This window comes from Zosterops lateralis (genome assembly GCF_965231275.1).
Source record: "Zosterops lateralis genome assembly, chromosome: Z".
NCBI classification, from domain to species: Eukaryota; Metazoa; Chordata; class Aves; order Passeriformes; family Zosteropidae; genus Zosterops; species Zosterops lateralis.
The window spans coordinates 42,010,229-42,028,505 of NC_139800.1; the positions used below are offsets into that span (position 1 = coordinate 42,010,229).

Consider the following 18,277-nt stretch of genomic DNA (forward strand, 5'->3'; position numbering starts at 1 on the left):
AGAAAATGGCAAAAGCAAAACACCAATGATAGTACTACAGACCAGAAGTTATCAGCTTACCATTCCCCAAAGAAAGTTATGCCATCTGCCAGGTTTCAGCCATTAGGAGGTCTGTATCAGACACATATCCTACTGATAGATTGGGATGACCCTCTCAAATCACTCCGACTGCCAAGAAAAACCACCTGCACCCACAAAAACAATCCCCATCTCCCAGCAGCCTCCAAAACCAATAAAAGCCTGCTGTGGCAAACTCTTCCTGAAGGACCTACCACCACCAGACCAAACTCTACTCCCCTGCTTGCAGCCATCCAGTGCTCCCTGCACCCTGACCTATGCACACCATCTACTCAGCCACGTTCTTCAGGAAAGTCTCCCCTCCCAACAAAGACAGGCTTCCTCAGGAGAGATATCCAATTCTCTGTGTGTATGTGTAATCGTCTCACTTGCTGTAAAATCCTTCTCCATTTTGCACATACCTCATCATCTCTGTTTAGTCTGCTATCTGCTTATTTCCCTGGAAATAAACCTATATATGCACCTTTTTTTGTCATAGTAAGAGAGAAAAAGAAACTTCAAGATATTAAACTTCAGATAGCCCTGCACGCCCAACCACCACAAAACAACTCAGTGACATTAATTTCTCTGACTCTGCTTTTCTGTCATTTTACAGTTTTGGTCTTCTTTCTCTGACCAAATTTAAAAAAAAGTAAGTGGGAATTCATAGGTTCAGTGAGATCTGACTAAAGGTCATATTAAAACATACTAAAGCAAAAATTAACGTATTAAAAAATACTGAAGAAAATATGCATGTTAAGTGAGCACCAAGTAAGCTTCTTAAATTCTTAGCTTCTCAAAGTGCGCACTGATTCACCTCCACATATGTTTTATTTTATTACAAAAAGCATCAATGTCATTAAATTGTAACAGCATCCCTTCAGTATTCAATAGATTCTTGTTATTAAAGATCTTTTAGAAGCATAAATGATTATTCTGATGCCTTCTAAAGGCATGTTGTATTATTGGTTTGCCTTTTGTTTTGCACATATTTCCAAACAACACCCTACTGATTTTGCATTTGTGTGGAGTGCATTCTGTGCATTTATTCAAGTGAGCTTCAGTGATGCAGATAATCAAGGTACAGTTAAATTTTTAAAATCACGAAACCGGAAAAAGCAAACGCTAGTTATGCAATACATACCACAAGTTTTAATAAAAAAGCAAAAGCACTGGCACGATTCAGAAGCAATAACTAGAAAATGCAATAATACATTCTAGAGCACAAACACAACTGAGGTCTGTGCCTGCCATCTCAGCCCCATTTATTCATCTAACTTCAGCATGTCTTTGGGCAAGAAATACTGATATGTAACTGCCATTCACTTTTGTAAACACAGATTATTCTGTATACATTTCTACAAATCATATCAAAGCCTGATGTCTTAAAAAAAAATTCTCAAGATTCAAGTTACAGTTTCGCACACTGTGAACAAAGCAGCCAATTATTCAGCTACAATTTACACAAAATAGGCATCAGTGTTCTTAATGATTTCTTCATATTTAAGCTATATGGCAATAGAAAACACACAGTATATATAAACAAGAACAAAAAAAGAGAAAACGGCTTCCCAGTAGGTCCTACTAGACAACATTGAGGCCTTTACTCAGGCATAGTTATTCTTGGGAAACACACCTATATATGGCTCCAGGTGAACCAAGGCTATTACAGAAATGATGAAAAGTAGTCACAAAAAGAGATCCCAATGTACACATACACATAAGAACATTTGCAATAATCTCCACACAGGCAACATGACTCAGAGTCAGTTTAGGAAACTTCAATCTGCTTTGCAATTCAAACAGCTCCATTATTAGTTATGATGTAATGAAACTGATTACTACAGTGACAACATGATGTAAACCTCTTCCACTTGGAGCCTATACCATTTTACAAGTTAACTTTTTTTCCACTGCCACTAAATTATTCCGTATTGTGATAACTCATTTACTAGTAAATGAGCTTTTAATTTGCTCTGCCTAACAAAATATCTAAAAAATTAATTTCTTACCTGCAACTCAAGCTGCATGGTTGTTCTCAGAGCTCTATTACAAGAACTATAGGAAAAGGTTGCCTTGAGTAGTTGGCAACACCCTGAATTTTGTCATCAGGTAATGAGTCTGCCACAAAAATAATGACCACATGGCAGCTGCCCACTGGATATAAATCTAGCTACTAAAAATTAGATTTTGGATCAATATTGAAACAAAACAAACCTTCTAATACTATCTGAAATGAGTAAACAAAAAAGAGCATCAGGGCTAGTCTCACTAACAGGATGCAAATTCACACTACGTTGCTCTACATTTGAGCAAGTGTAAAGACAAAGAATATGAAACAGAGAATACTTAGCTCTTCATACAATCAGCTCACAAGTGCTATATGCTTCACCATGTAAATAGAAAACCTTTCTAAAGAGGCACTAGTACTAAAAAGCAGTAAAATAAATGTTTTTGGAATAGCTTCTCCCTCTCCAGCCCTGCTTATCCTTTGTTCCCAGAAGGCTTTAGCTCTTGGTTAACATCTCTCAGTCTGAAAATAATTGCCTGCCTCCTAAAGGCATCTCGGACAGTGTCACTCCTTAATCAGCAGGAGGACAGCTGAGTGATGTGAGGCATTTCCATCTTCTCCCTGGAGCAATCACACCATCTCTACAAGGCACTACTGCAACATCAAGAACTAAAATGACTTCAGATGTGGTACTCTCCCATAATGAGAGCCATATGCCAGTAAGGCTGCCCTCTAAAAACCCAGTTCTATTATCACCTGCCTATTAGGACATAGCTTATTGATACAGCTATGCCAAGGATCAATCAGTGCAGCCTGAATACAAACCTCAGGGAAAATCCATCTATAGAAATGAACTCCCAAAATGTTTGGAATAGCTAAATGCAAAAGCATAAGCAATAATCAATTGCATTATCTTTAAATTTTTATCATAGTGTGAACATGGTAATTAGCAGCAGTAGGTTTGCAAGTTCTAATACTCTGGCATAGGGAGGATAAATCTACTCCTTTTACTACAGTAAAAATCTACTAGATTTACAAAATGTGATGAATTTACTTCTCTGCACAAATCCTTGGAAAATTAAACTAGTTATCTATTTCTCAGCAAAGTGGAGGGATAGAGAAGAAAACCTGATCACGGGCTTTGTTAATATACTTGCAGTGGGTATACCAAGAAGGCAATACTTGAATCAGAATATCACATATTTTAGCTTTCATCAGGTCAGTAATTCACACTACAGTTTCACTCCACAATGAAACATCAACATCTAGAAATTGCACATTTGCATTTCTTCAGAGCAAGTCACCTTCTCTTTCCACATGACTCATTCACTTGAAAATCTGGATATGATCCTTCCCATCCTCCTTCCCAAAGAGACACCAAATTCACCTTTTCTGTAAGAACACATAAATTCCATGCTTCTTTCTTTTTATCCAGTGTTCCATCCTTCCCAACTCCATACCCTTCCTAACTATCCACTCTTGATGTCTGTGGCACACAGCTCAGATATGTGGCTGATGCTCATATCCCCTGCCCCACACTCCTTTAATTTTACTATATATTCAATAAACTAATGGCTACTGCCACCTTTCCCTCCTCCAAGCATTTGGGATTCACTTCTGCAGAAAGACCTACCTGGAAAGCATTTTCAGATAAAACAGCCAAAGGCAAAGTTGAGTGACTCAAAGGAGCAAGACCACTCAAACTATCTTTCAAAATTCTGCTTCTCCTCCTTCCATAAGCCTCACTTCCTCCTTGTTTCAAACCATGCTGCCAATTTCAAATGGCAATGACTATGTTTCCCACTGGTGTTTAGATACCATGAACTCTTAACACGCCTGCCTGTTTGGGGCCCTCAAATGCCACCTGAATATAACAGTCCTGCTGGTACTGTACAGCCATCAATTACACTTAAGCCTAAAGTCTTTAGACTTTTGCAGAAAATGGAACTCACTAATTGTGAAAGCAACAAACACTATCCTTTCACAACCACTAAGTCCCCCTCTTTCACAAAAAGGGAACTACCTCATCTGGCTTTATCAGGCACAGTTTGACTGTTGGAAGAGTTTCTGAAGCCTTCATAATCACTTTCTTAGCCTCTCAAAAAATCACTTATATTTCTTCTCTGTTTTCTGAATGTTTTTTAAAGCTCACATTCTCCTCAACTACAAAAGATTAAACTGACCTTGCTTCATGTCACATCATAGTAACACACAAACCTTTCAACCTTTTCACATAAACGCTGAAAAACAAATACAAGTAGGAATTAAAATTAAAGCAAGGTTCTGAAAATGGAGAAAGAAATCTTAGTTTTGGGAGATCCAAAAGTAAGAAGTGCTTAAGTGTTTTACATACTGAAAATGATCAAGGCATCCTGAGAAACTTGAAGAAACACGGCAGCAATATAAGCAAATAAAGAAACCTTGAGTACAAGAAAGTTTTGCCAAATGTTTCAGACATTTAAGTCCAGAAGTAAATAAACTAGACAGGGAAGCAGAAGCTAGACAGGGAAGCAGAAGTGCTCATGAAAAGCTCAGGTTTTGAAGTGTTTCCCGCTCACACCAGAAACATTCTCCTGAATGATCAATGTATTCCTCTATGATGCATGTCTACGTGACCCCAAGTATAAAGCCATTACTTAATGAACAGTGAACCTCACCAACACGTTTCCAACTCTGCAGATGGCCATAAGAAGAAACATTAAGTTTCATTACTGATCCTCTCTGCTATCACAGCTTCTCCTTTTGCAGTTTCAGAGCTAGGCTGTTCCACATGCCTCTCAGAGATGTAAAAGCCTGAGTAGCCTGACCTCAGGCTTTGGACCAGATCACACCGTCCTCCTGCCAAAGAGCTGAGCAGGGGGTTACAGCCAAAGTCCAGACACATGCCACAATTACCACAGCAAACACTCAGCTGTTTTAGTGAACTCCAATATCCACCTGCCACAAAGTTCAATCCCAAAACAAGCACAAATACTTTACTGCTCTGGGTAACTCACTGGCTGACAGCTGGGCCATGACAACCTCTGATGAATTCTGCATCTTGCATTTTATGAAAAGTTAACAGCTTCCATCTTCCCACTTCCTGCCTCTGCCACAAACACATGCACTCAAAGTACTAATACAAATACAAAGTTTTAAACAATTGCTACACAGACTTTACAAATCATAACAGAGCCCCAGAAAACACTACCAGCACTGTTGGTGCTGTCCTGGATATTGTATGCCTTGCCTCTTATTCTATACACTTAACCCTTTGGCACAAATCCCACTACTGATTCGGCACGATGAGTCTGGAAAATCTGAGCCAATGTGCAAAGAGAACAAACAGCTATGCATGTAATCTGTTGTACATGACAGTATTGGGAATTTAAGGCAACTGAAAAACAAGCTTTATATGAAACACTTCTTTTTCCTAGGTACTAGAAACACCTACATATATAACCTGATTTACATAACAAGATACATTTACCAGTCACTAAAAATGCACTAAACCAACTGTAATTATCTATGCAATTTTACTCTAAAATTTAGATTAAAACAATTTCTAAGCAGCCTGATATTAAAATCTAGTCTAAACTGATTTTAATTTTAATGAAGCTTGACTTCTAAGTCCCAAGGAACATATTTGTCTTCAAAAGGGAGGTATCAACTATGTTTTTATGAACTCCTTTGGAGTAAAAAGGAAATGAAACATCAAGAATTCAAACTAAACTGAATTTGAGCTACAGCTTTTCTCTTTCACTGAAATGCAATAATCATCTATTTTTATTACAGTTTTGTCCTTCACATTCCTCTACTCAGGATGATTCAGGAAACACTAAGTTGCTTGTTCCAGTACATGCAGTACCCACCTGACATTGTTCTGGCTCATGACAGTACAAATAGTTCCACCAATGCATTTTAAAAAAGCGACTTGCCTAAACAAACACAGTGGCTCAAAACTTTACTTTCTCTCTTTGAATGCTAAAATTGATATGCATCATGTTTGTCAGTATCTCAGCAATAAAACTTCATTTTTTTCTTGCTTCCCAAGCATTGCCACCTTCAGATAGTATGGCCTATAAAAATGCTTAAGGATTTACTGTTAATATTTGATTAATTTTGACCCTAACTAAAGGTTTGTCTGTCTGAACAGAGGGCATTCACAGGGCTGGCAATGTATAAAGAAAAAAACTAGCAGCATGTTGCCTTAGTAACCAAATAGAGAATCTCAGCTACATCTACAATTTTCAATTCTATAAAGTCTTAAATCTCAAGGCTTGAACATCTTGAACTCATGCAACCACAAAGGATTTTCAACACCTCAGGAATGGTCTCAAAAGAGCCTGCTGAAGTCTTTTGATCACATCTGAAGAAGTTTTGAAGTCATGGCAGCAAACCCACATGGGCATCTAACCAAACATTTTCACAGTGCTACTGGCTGTAATGTAAGTACTACACTAAAAGTCCACACTGCTCTTCCTATTGAGATCATTAAAACACTTTTCAGAAACTAACATAAAAACCTGCAAATCCTGAACAAAGGCTACAGCATCATCTTCTAGATGTGTATCTATTCCAGCTGAGCTTTATCCAGGCGCACATTTCAGGGATCAGGGTGAACTGTTCAAAGACTGCCCAAACATCACGGTCTGAACATTCAAGTTCAGAGCTGCCACAGCACCTCTCCAACCAGAAGCACATGGTCAGATCATCAGAGTCTGTTCTGCATTTTATGTACCCATCTTCAAACTCCAATACACGCTTTCAGTAACCTTTAGACCACTTGATTCCCACCTCTATACATCTGTATCTCCCTTTTACGTGGTTTCAATTAATGTTATTTATCTGGATCTTGCTTGGTTCTATTCTCTGTTAGTGACGCAGGACATAAACCCTTACAAAGCTTGCAAACAAGTTTTCAGGACCCTAAAATAGTGGTTAGAATCTCGGTAATTGGCAGATAAGCTAGCTAACAAATAATGTTTTCTACTCTCAAGTATTACCCAAATCAATTGGCACTGTAAAACTGCTATGGGAATGTTCTCCAGCCACATTGCAGAAGCTGACAAAAACAGCACAGCTTTCTTCTCTGGTGGTAACTGCCAGAACAAAACCTCAGAGATGGGGGTTGTGACTTCGGTATTTTACTGACAGCACTCTTCTCTCAGAAGACAAATGATCAAGCTCTTCACAGATGTAACTACATTCACTTGCATAACATCTTACATTCACGTGGTAAAGCAACTTGACCCAAATGTTACTTTGACCTCAAAATGCATCTCTTTAGCACAAAAATTGCCAAAACAATGCCTCATTTCTGTCTCCTTAAAAAAAAAAAAAAAAATCCACACTGACTGAAACTGAGTGCTAAACCTCACCTTTCTAATTCATGAAAATGGATGGAAATGCCACCATGTCCACGTGACACGCAGTCTTGATGTCGCGCAGACCTTTTGTTCTGTGTTTCTCCTTAGATCCCAAGCAGACAACCGTTATCTCTTATTTCAGAGTGACTAGAAATACTTATTCATATCACAACAGTCACTGTAAATTATTTCCAATACACAGGAATTAATAAAAAGTTACATGGATTAGTAAAGGTATCAATATTCTTTGCAGCCTAAATGAAAAAAAAAATAGTTTGCAATATCTTCTAATTATTCCCCCATGTTTTTTTTTTTTTTCTTATCTCTTTTACAGATACTATCCTTCTAAATATCCCAGCATCATGAATTTTCCAGTCCTGTTTGTACAGTCACTGTGAACTTTCCACAGTAACCAACTGGGTCTTTCAGTACCAAAAGCTCTCTCAAGGAACGTTAGGGATCTGTACAAGAGCAGCATGAAGGGTGCTTTGCTTCATGGTCAAAGCAGAAGCAGTACATGAGGCTCTTAGTAACCACAGAGTCTGCTCAGCCTTAGCAATTCAGGTGGAGAAATACATCTGTAGCACTAAAACTCCCTGTTTTGGCAATCCTAGGCAACTCTGTCCATTTAAATTATCAATCATCAACCACTAAGCTTAGTAGCATCTATATACCCCTTCCTTCTGAAAGAAATGATGGCAAAATGCTGGCGAGACTTTGCATGCAGTCCCAACAAAATATCTGTCATTTTCCCTCACCAAGACAGCAATGGCCTCACTTGAAAGTCAGCACTGATTAGTCCAAAGCAAAAAGAAAGCCTGGCTGTTCAAAGTAAAGGCACAGAAGAAACACAGTTTTATTTCATCCTTCTGTGAGGGTCCCACTGCATTAGTTCTGGTATTACAGCTCAACTTCTTCTAGCATAAACATGAAATACCAAAGTAATTCACTGTTTCTTCACAAGGATGATCCCAGAAAAGGGATGAGTGGGGCAAAATTCTGTTGCTTTTCAGTAACAAAACTTCCCAGGAAGCGCAACATGGTGCACCTAAGAATTACATGTCAGAATAGCTAACCTGGAAGAAAACACTTCTTTTGCAATCTTGATACCTGGCCATCACTGCATGAAGAAAAATACTGTCAAGAACACAGAGGTAGGTAAAAGAGGGAGAGATGTGAAGATGCAGCAAGCATAAATGTGCCCTTCCACACAACCTGCAAGCCAAGAGCAAGTCTAAGTTTCTGCAGGAATGTTTGCTCTCCCCACTAGAATAAGGTTTTTGTGCATCACCACTATACTGCTTAAGAAACTACAATTTAGGCTATCTCATGCTCGCTCTTCCTCTTTGAAAATAAGTCTTATTTAACAGAGATTAGGTTTTTTTTCACTCAAACACTTTTATCGGAGTAACAAATCCCCTTACAAAATAAATTTTGAGTACAATTTTGATACAAAATACACTAATGTAAATAAATAACAACTAAATTGGTGGAGTGATGTTATTACAGCTATGATCAAAGTCAGATAGCCATCTCCAGAACATCACATATGCCCCCACATGTCATCTCAAAGTCTACCAAATGGTAAAAGGACAGCTGGGTTTCTTATAAAATCTCCACACTCCAGGGAATGTAAATAAGGGATATTGTTAAAATGAAAGATCCTAGTTGAAACTATACATTTGTAACTTTTAAAAGGTTTCCCCCTCCTTTCTGTATCTTTAATCAAAGGTTATAAATGTGTAAGGGATGGCTGTTGCCATGGAAATATGCAGGCCAACATCTCTCTGTGGGAACCTCAAAGCTCTCTTCACTGTCGGGCGCCTTGTAATGACAGGGCCACATTAGCACCTTTGACTCTCAAAGCCCATTTATTGCACGGAAATTAGCACAGCTGACTCCATTCACCTTCCACAGAAAAACAGTAACTACTCCTGCTCAACTGACTTTCTGCTGCATTCACCCATTCTCTCAGGACATGCTCCCAAACCTGTTTCAGCACCATTCCTCACACTACAGCAAATTCATCTTCAAAGTATACTGCCTTCTCAGCAAACACTAAGCAGAAAACAGAGGTGGCACAGGCCATCAGATTCACCTGATCAAGAGCATCATTTCATAATCTGTCAAGAAATTTCTTTTTCCAAATCAACTGACACATAATAAATCTGCATCCTATTCCAGAAGATGGAAAGCAGAGCTGTGAAGAAAAACAGAGGCAGACATGCAGCGACAGCAACTGATCTCTAATAAAAGCCAACAATTAAATTAGAGAACAGAAGACAGCTTCTGAAAAATGGTTACTTTTACCTCTGGTGGTTGCCAGTGCTAAAGAGGGAAAAAGAGTTCTTAAAAACCTCAGTGGAATTCCTGGATATCATCATGTATGTACCATGTGACGCATAATCAATTTATGCACATAGGAGGCCCATTTCAAGGCAAATGCAAACACTTGCCTTTATTATTATTATTTTAAATCAATTCCAAAGAGGTAAATTCAACCATATGAGAATTATCAACATCTTAATACACACATGAGCCAATATACACATTTAATTTATACAGTCATGTGGTTGAATGAAATAGAGATTTGAGTCACATACCCTCTGATATTGCAGTAATAAATCCCTTAGACACATAAAAGATAAGATTCAACATGCATTTAGAACAAATCTATCTACATATCTGAAGAAAGAAACTATTTCAGTAGTATCTATCCTCATTAAAAATAGCCAGTCAAATATTTAAACTGCTAATATACTGTGAATGTATACCTATGGGTTGGTTCTTTTAGTTTTTAATTCTTTAGCGAGAGAAGATTGTAGAGATAAAAGCTCTTGAGCCTATGGAAAGGTCTCATATATTCGTCATACAATCCTGCACAACTAATTCCAATACAAAAGAAGTGAAATTATATTCTCTGTCTCACTTACCTAGAAGATAATCACAGTGACCCTTCAAAGTAGTTTATCAATTTCACTGATGCCGAGTAAAACCTAAGTCAGATTCAACTAAGCAGTAAATTTATTTCCACAGGGCCAAGGATCTAAATATTTAACTGCAGATCTTCAACAATACCAATAATTTCATAAAGACAAAGGCAGTCATTCTCTCATCTAAATAGGACTAGATTTTAACAAGAAAGAAAAATTTACTTCCTACCACTGAGCAAAATACAGACATTTTTTAATGGCTTTGCAAGGGTTTTTTGTTGTTTTGCTTTCTTGGTGGTAGTATTAATTCCATCAAAGGTTATTATTTTCTTTACACTTAGCTCTGATCAATGAATAATTTTCCAAGGAATGGACACTTCAGGTGGGGCACATCCACACCATACACATAAGGGGATCTGTGTGTGCATACATATGCACCTCTAGCAAATCCTTAGTAATTACATGCAATTGCTGAATGGAAACAGGAATGCCTGAATTTCTTGCCTCTGGCCATTTTACACACTTTTTGTGACAAGAAACACAGATATATGGGAGGGAAAAAAAAAAAAAAAGCTTTGAGCACAGCATTGGTCCAGCAGACTCCTAAAGTCTGCAGACAGACAACTAAAGCTGTTTCTGAAGGTTTTTGTTTTTGGGGGGGCTCTGTGAGTGTGGTTTTGGCTGGTTTAGACTGTTTTGTTGCTGTCATCTGTGGGGGAAGGGGGGGGGGTTTGGTTTGGATTTTTTTGGGTCATTGTTCTTTTGAAAGATCAGGAGAGTATATTTGTGCAGGTCCCTGTATTAGAGGGCAACCTCTGCAGGCATATGCCCAGCCTCAGCTAGCTTCCACCCACACAAACCTGATGGCAAGACCACGGCCCTGATTATTAACTTCTGTGTACAGACCACTCTTCTCTTCTTAAATGCTTTGCAAACAATTCTTACCATACTCAAATTAAGTACAAATTTAGATACACCAATATCTCATGGCCCACACTGCAATGCCTGGCATGAATTACACAGTCTACCGAGTACATCCAAGATGGGGCTCAAAAAGAAGAGTAATAAATATTTTATAAGATTAGGCTGAGAGAATATTGATTGTCCCAAAGCCTGTCATTGGATCAGTTGGTCCAATGATCCCCCTTTCCACAAACTGCCTTTCTTACATCTTCAGACAAACAAAAGGAGTCTTGTCTGATTTTACTGAACAGTCAAATGTTTTGCTTGCATTAACAACTGGGATACTATTTATTAAAGGTGACTTAATAAATGTCTTCTGAATAAATCTGAGCATTACTAGATGAGGTGAAAGCACAGAGAAGAATATCTGTAAAATACTGTATTAGCATACATTCTTACAAGTTACTGTAATTCTAGCAAACAAACCAGTGTTTTCCATGTGCATATGACAGTCCCAATCACCACAAGGAATTGTTAGTTGAGTCCTTCCTACTGTCACAAGAAATGATCTGCAAACCAGAAAGGTAAAGTAATGCATTTTATGGAGATAACTACAGAATTAACTGTGTCTTCACACAAACTTTGACCAATCTATACCACACTCAGCAAAACAAACAACAGTTCCTTTGGAAGTATTCCAGAATTATGAGTTTAATTCAAACAAAAAAAACAAACCTAACCAATGTCAAGCACAACTTCAATGACCTGATTTAAGACATCAATTCACTTTGTTTTTGTCAATGCACTTTGTTTTTTAAAAAGTATACATTGCTCCATTCTCACCAGAACATGTAAAATTTACAGAGACAGAATTCAAATAGAAATCTAAGAGCTTCCACATCTCTAGGTCTCTTCCCTACATAGCGCATTGTTTTTCCAGTAACACGCAATCATAACACATTATCTCTTTCAGTGGAAATGAGAACAAAGACATTCTATAAAAAAACAAAAAGCCTCCACATTTCTATGCATCTCTCTGTGTATTTAATGACAAAGTTCATACAGTTCATTCATCATTTGTTTATTTAAAAAAAAAAAAAGCACAACCAAGCATATACTTGTAAATCAATTATTTGGGACAAGAAGAATGCCTGCTTTACACTGGGAGAAGGAAGAAGACTCAGAAATACTGTTACAGCCTGGCTGTGGAAACTACTCTTCAACAACGCACGAACTATAATCACGTTTCATGCATTTTTCCCATTAGTCCTTGGCTCTGCCATTTGCAATGCACACAAATCTGTGCAGACTTGGAGGTTTTACTCAGGCTACAGGGAGCACCAGCCTCCCCATTGTCTCACCTTGCTGCACTTCTGTCAGACCTGCTTTAGCTTCCACACAACCTTTGGTCTCTCTGTTGCACACCAGCAAAGAGCTAACCAAGCCTGTAAAACTTTTTCCTCTCCTCTTTCCCAGTAGAACTGGCCATCTCCATAAACCTTCCCCTGCTTTGCATACTCCTTTCCATCTCCCAGAGAAGTAATCAGATGCACTAATCTTGTCACAATTTCCCAGTCTGCTAATTCCATGTATTTCCAAGTCACTTCCATACCAGTGCTCTACTAGCTACACATCTGCTCAGCATGCACAACCCTGCAGAGGAGCACACAACGCAGCTCCATGCAAGAAATAGGGAACCTTCCTGTCCTTGCAATGAGGCAAACAGGTACTAATTTTGCAGCAGTGTTCAAGCCTCTTTAGCCTGCCTCATATATAGGCTAATACTAATTTTTTAAGAGGATCAATGCAGAAAATGCCTAGCGGATTATGAGTTCACTGCTGTACATGAACAGAGACAAAAGAAAAATAGGTGGAAGAGCAGAGAAAGACAAAAACGTGTGTCCACTACTTCTTGTACCAACAAACTTCATTCTAAATTTCATATATGGTCTTCAATTAACTACATGTATAGTCTTTACAAAGGTTCTTAAGTTCCTTACCTGTTTACATCTACAGATTTTTATTATTTTTTTTAATCTGTTCAAGTTTTTTATTATTTTGTAATCTGTTTTGTTCCCCCCAGGCCACAAGAACTGGGCCCCTCAGTGCAGAACATACTCCTGAAGTAAAGGCTGCTGTTTGTTGCTTTAAAAGACTTTATGGTCAAAAGCCTCAGAATTACAGTACTGAAAACATCATTTATGCCCCTTCATTCAATACAAGTCTTTTTTTCCTCTTCCATCACACCATAAAAAAAAGAGAAAGCACTACACCTACTAAAAGTAAGTTCTGGCATATTTATTCATTTTGTTTTCAGGAATGCTGACATACCCAGAAGCTTGCTGCACCACAACTTGGTGTTACAGGGAGCAGGAGGAAGCAGAGCAGCTCTTAGACACCCTTGGCTAGAAGTGGAGCTCAACACACTTCTTACTGCAGGCAATATCCTCCCTCATGGTGAAGGCAGGCTACAGCAACACCTCCAGAAGCTAAACAGGCCTTTGCATTCTTGGAACTTGACAGGCAGATAAAATAATATAAAAGCTTTTTGGCCAGAATACAATTAAATGTAAGACCTCATTAATCCAGTTCTGGACAGCAAAAACCCGTAACTTCCCAATCCAGGATGACAGCACAGATTAGTCTGTAATAGGAGGTTCTACTTTTTTCTTTGTAGCTGAAAGACCTATGGGAACAGAAAAAGCATTTTTTGGTTCCTTTCATTAATTCATCCAAGAAACAAGGACAAAACCCTCATATCAGAAGGGAAACAATTAAAACAGCTTCCACATCTAGCTACATCAACACACAGACAAGTTAAAATGGAAGCTGCTGCAGTGCCTTTTGGCATTCCCAAACTCCTTTCAGTACTCAACCACTTGTATGCTCCAGTGAAAAGCAACTCTTCAGCCACTTCAGCTTCCAAGATCAAGACACAAGCAAAGTTAAGTGGGACTTTTCTCATTCTTTTCAATATCCTTCTTTTTCCTATCTACCTAGACACTGAAGGACAGGAGTACTATGCAAAGCCAGATGAACAAAGACTTAAAAAACACTGCTTTATCATCAGAGAAATGACTAGTTAGAAAAAAGGAGGTAGAAAACTTCAGAGAAAGAGCAACCAAACAAAAAGCCAAAAGCCGTTCCCAGCTCCTTGTTTATTATGCAGGTTCCCAATCAAGCATATCTTTCTTCAATTAATTACCATACAGCAAAAGAGTATAGGGCCCAACAGAGAACACTCCTCCACCAAATTGTTTAATATTACCACAATGAAGGTTTACTATCTTTACTAGCTTTACTTGTTTTTGTAGTCATCTTTAAATCTCCAACTTTATTCTCACATGCTACCCAGAATTTAAAATGCTATGAAATATTGTCTCAGTCATGTCTACAAGTACCTGATTTTTAGTTTAATAAGAAGCATAGTAAATCACCACCCATTCATGAATAATGCTTTCATGGTCATATACTTTCAGAAACTACTTTTCAACTCATTTAAATCACAGAATATGAATCCAACAAGATCCAACACTTTGAAGCACTGGAGGCTTACAAGACACGTTAGTCAACTTTGGGAATTATTTCATTACCTTTGCACAGCAAAACTTGGGATAAGAAAATTCACCTCTGAACATTCATGGGAAATACTTTATATTCTGGTTATCTACAAAATCTCTATTGCAATAACTGGCTTGAGATTCCCTTTTTCCTGGAGAAAACCAAAACTAAAACATAACAATCTGCAGAGTTCCAAGATAACTCAACCATAGAAGTGCTCCAAGATTTTATTTCTACTGATTTAGAGTCCCACTTTGAAAAGTCATCATTAAAAATCAGATTACTGCATAACCGCCTATCAACTTATCCAACACCTTTTGCAAACTAGGTGGCATATGCAATTATTACATCTAATGCTAGCAGCCCAGAACGAGAATTAATTTTGACATGACTGAAAGAGACCTCCCACTTGCTTCACTGCAAGAAAACAGCTAAGAAAACGTATCTGAAAACAAGAATATTCATTTGGCACACACCCCCTAAGACAGCTGGAAGAGAGGGCAAGAGTGCACGGCAGAGCAACCACAGCACAGATTTCAACTCCACCCAAGTGGCCTTCAGAAGATGACAGATCCTCTCCAGTTCTCCAGCTCCTCCCCAGCAGAAGGCTGCATGAAGCAGGGAACTGAAGCTCAGCTGTTCACAAAGCAGATCAATTTGGGATGCACCAGAGCATCCAGAACCTCCCTCCTTCTTGCAGGACCTCTTAATGGTCCTTAATAAATCCACATATTTTAGCAGGGTATTGCTGTATCCATGCAAGGTTAAAAATAATGGTTATTGAGTATTTAATGTAATAGCTGTTTATGCGCGGAATGGGGTGGGGGGAGGAGAGGGGACTGAAAGAGAACACCAGCAAAGAGATAGCAACACAGCATATTAAATTAACTCTGTGGGCACACTTGTACTTAGAGCATCCAGAAAAACCTATGAATCAGTGTTACAGTTTTGAAATACAACATTCACATCAAACACTTCATTTGTTGTCGAACTAGCTACTGCCCTCCCCACCAGCTACAATGGCCTTTGTTTCTTAATTAAAAAAAAAAAAAAAAAAAAAAAAAAAGAGAGAGAGAGATATTTAAAAAACAGCTATAGACCTATTTTGGCAGGTAAATGCAAGCAGCTTTTATCAGCAGATGCTGTAACAATCCTTGACCATTGAAAAAGGTATATAAAGTCATTGCTTCAGGAAAGGGGGGAGAGATGGTGAAATACTTCCTCTACAAGCTAAGAGACCATAGTAAACACAGACTTCATCTGTCAATCCAGCTCCCCATTTACAAACCTTTTTTTTTTTTTTCCCCTCTAAGAATACACATGCAGTAACACATTCCCATGCCACTCATTCGCTTTCAGTGGAAAAAAGTCACCTACACCTCATCTCTGGTACCGGAAAGAATGATGAGCAGCCATCCACACAGACCTGCTCAGCCCAGCCAGCACACGGTACTGCACGAACGCTGTCCCCTGCACAGCGAGAACATGGTACGTACAGTGCTTCACCCGAGGCGAGCCACTCGGTTCTGACAATGCCCCTTTCTAACTCGGTTTGTAAATGATACTCCCACTCCGGCTCGGCCTCCACATTCGCCATCCATGCAGCCAGCACGGCTCCCTTTGGGCGCACTTGCGTAACCGCCTGAGCTCGCACTCTTTCTAATAAAATAAGTCATTAAGCAGTTCTCTAACAAAACCTCCACACAGGTATCTAAAAGGGAGTATGATATCAGCAGCTATTTCTGAGCCTGATGGGCACAAAGCGGTCAACAGCCGTGTGCTAATTACTGTAGGAATTTTAATTTTTATTTAAAAAAGAGGCTCTATTACTAGACTGATTTCCAGAGCTACTAGAAATACCCGGGTGCTGTAAATTTAGAAGTGATGTTTCACATTTTTCAGCCGAAGTAACGCCCCACAAAAGGTACATGATAATAAAGACATGAACTTAGATAGGAAAACGTGTCAGCATTAAACCAAAAAGCAGACTTGAAAAATCCCTTCAACCTACAGATCCATCAGGTTCCCTCCCACACCAGGGCAGGATCAAGCTACCCTGCTAAAGGCAGTCACGTAATAGAAAGGAGCTGCAACAATGAAGTTACCACGGCTGCACTTATCCACTCAATCGTTCCCCTCCAAACGCCCATGATGCGTAGTTTCGTGTACGCGGAAAACACCGCTCACCAACCCACACCGCCGGGAGTAGTGAAGGCATCCCCTCAAAATTACCTATGGGGCAACTGGGGACAGAAAACTCTCTCTTCACCAGTACCTTGCAAACTCGGCACCTCTGTGGAGATCTGACTGAAACTCTGCAGACAGCTGAAAAACAAAACAGCACGTATCAGCTCTTCGGTGACCCGGCAGCAAGCTCCCGACACCGCGTCCTGCTCTTGGCGGAGTGAGGGACGGGGCCTCCCCGGACCGCCCGGACACGCTCCCGGCAAACGCGGCTGCCGGCGCCTGGAAACCGGCCGCCTCTCATCGGCCGGGCCAACACGCCTCGCCCCCGTGCTGTGCTCGGCTCCCTGGGCGCCCGGGCCGTCCCCGCGGCAGGTGCGGCCACCGGCGGTGCGGTGTGGGGCCCGGCCCGCCCCGAGCACGCACCTGGCGGAGCCGCGGCCGGCGCCCGCCCCCACCGGACTCAGCGGGGCTCGGGGCGGTGGGAAGAAAAGCAGATTTATAAACCTGGCAGCCCTCGCTCATTTGCTGCTGCCGCAGGCTCCTCCTCTCCGTCTCGCTCCGGCCGCGTCGCAGGCGGGGGCTGCCGGCGCCCTCGCCCCCCGCCCGAGCCCAGCGCCGGCGCGGGCCCGTCAGGCCAGAGACCGACTGCGCTCCGGAGGGGCGGCCGCGCCCCGGGCCGGCTCCCGGCCCCGCACCCACCTCGACGGGAGAAAGCGCGGCGGGCACGGGCGGTCGCTGCTCCAGCGCCGACCGCTCCCTCACCGCCGCCTCCCGCTCCCTCCGCCCGCCCCCCGCCGCCGTCTCCTCCTCCCCCCGTGCCGGCGCAGGGCCCGCCCCGCCGGGCGCTCCTACCTGCGGGGGGCTGCGGCGCTCCCCTCGCACGGCCCCGCCCGCCCCGGCGCCTTCCCCGCGGCTGGGGCTGGGCCGGCGCTGCCCCCTCCTCCCCGCGCCGGCGGAGGCAGGGCGGCGGCGGCGGGAAGGGCAGGAGCGGAGGAGGAGGTGGTGCCCGCGTGTAACAAGTTTGGGTCGCCCCGCAGTATGGCGGCCGAGCGGCGCTGGGGGCGGGCCCGCCCTGGGTCCGGGGTGCCCAGCCGGCCTCTCCCCGCGGCCGCTCGCCCCTTTCCCCGCGCCCGGCGCGGCCCCGTTAACGGCAGCGGCCCCGCGGGGCGGCAACGGCGCCCTGACATCGGCTCGGCCACGGCGCCCGCGGAGCGGCTCTTCCCGCGCCCCCGGGGCCGCCTCCGCCGAGAGCAGGTGCGGTGCCCCCGGGCCGGGCC

The 18,277-nt window shown here is 41.4% G+C and overlaps 1 protein-coding gene across 8 annotated transcripts in view; it reads right to left on the reverse strand.

Moving 5' to 3' along the window:
- SEMA4D (semaphorin 4D) overlaps window positions 1-17,784 on the reverse strand; it is a 99,592-nt gene extending 81,808 nt beyond the window's left edge. For 2 of the 8 annotated variants that reach the window (XM_083883109.1, XM_083883102.1), the window contains exons 1-2: window positions 17,700-17,784; window positions 17,089-17,138 (exon numbers count right to left, since the gene is read on the reverse strand). The gene's annotated coding sequence lies outside the window, so the exon portion shown is untranslated. Of the gene's footprint in view, window positions 1-17,045; window positions 17,139-17,423; window positions 17,461-17,699 lie in introns of those variants that run through there. The other 6 variants (XM_083883110.1, XM_083883106.1, XM_083883103.1 and 3 more) reach the window with 6 other exon arrangements.
- Window positions 17,785-18,277: the final 493 nt, after the last annotated feature.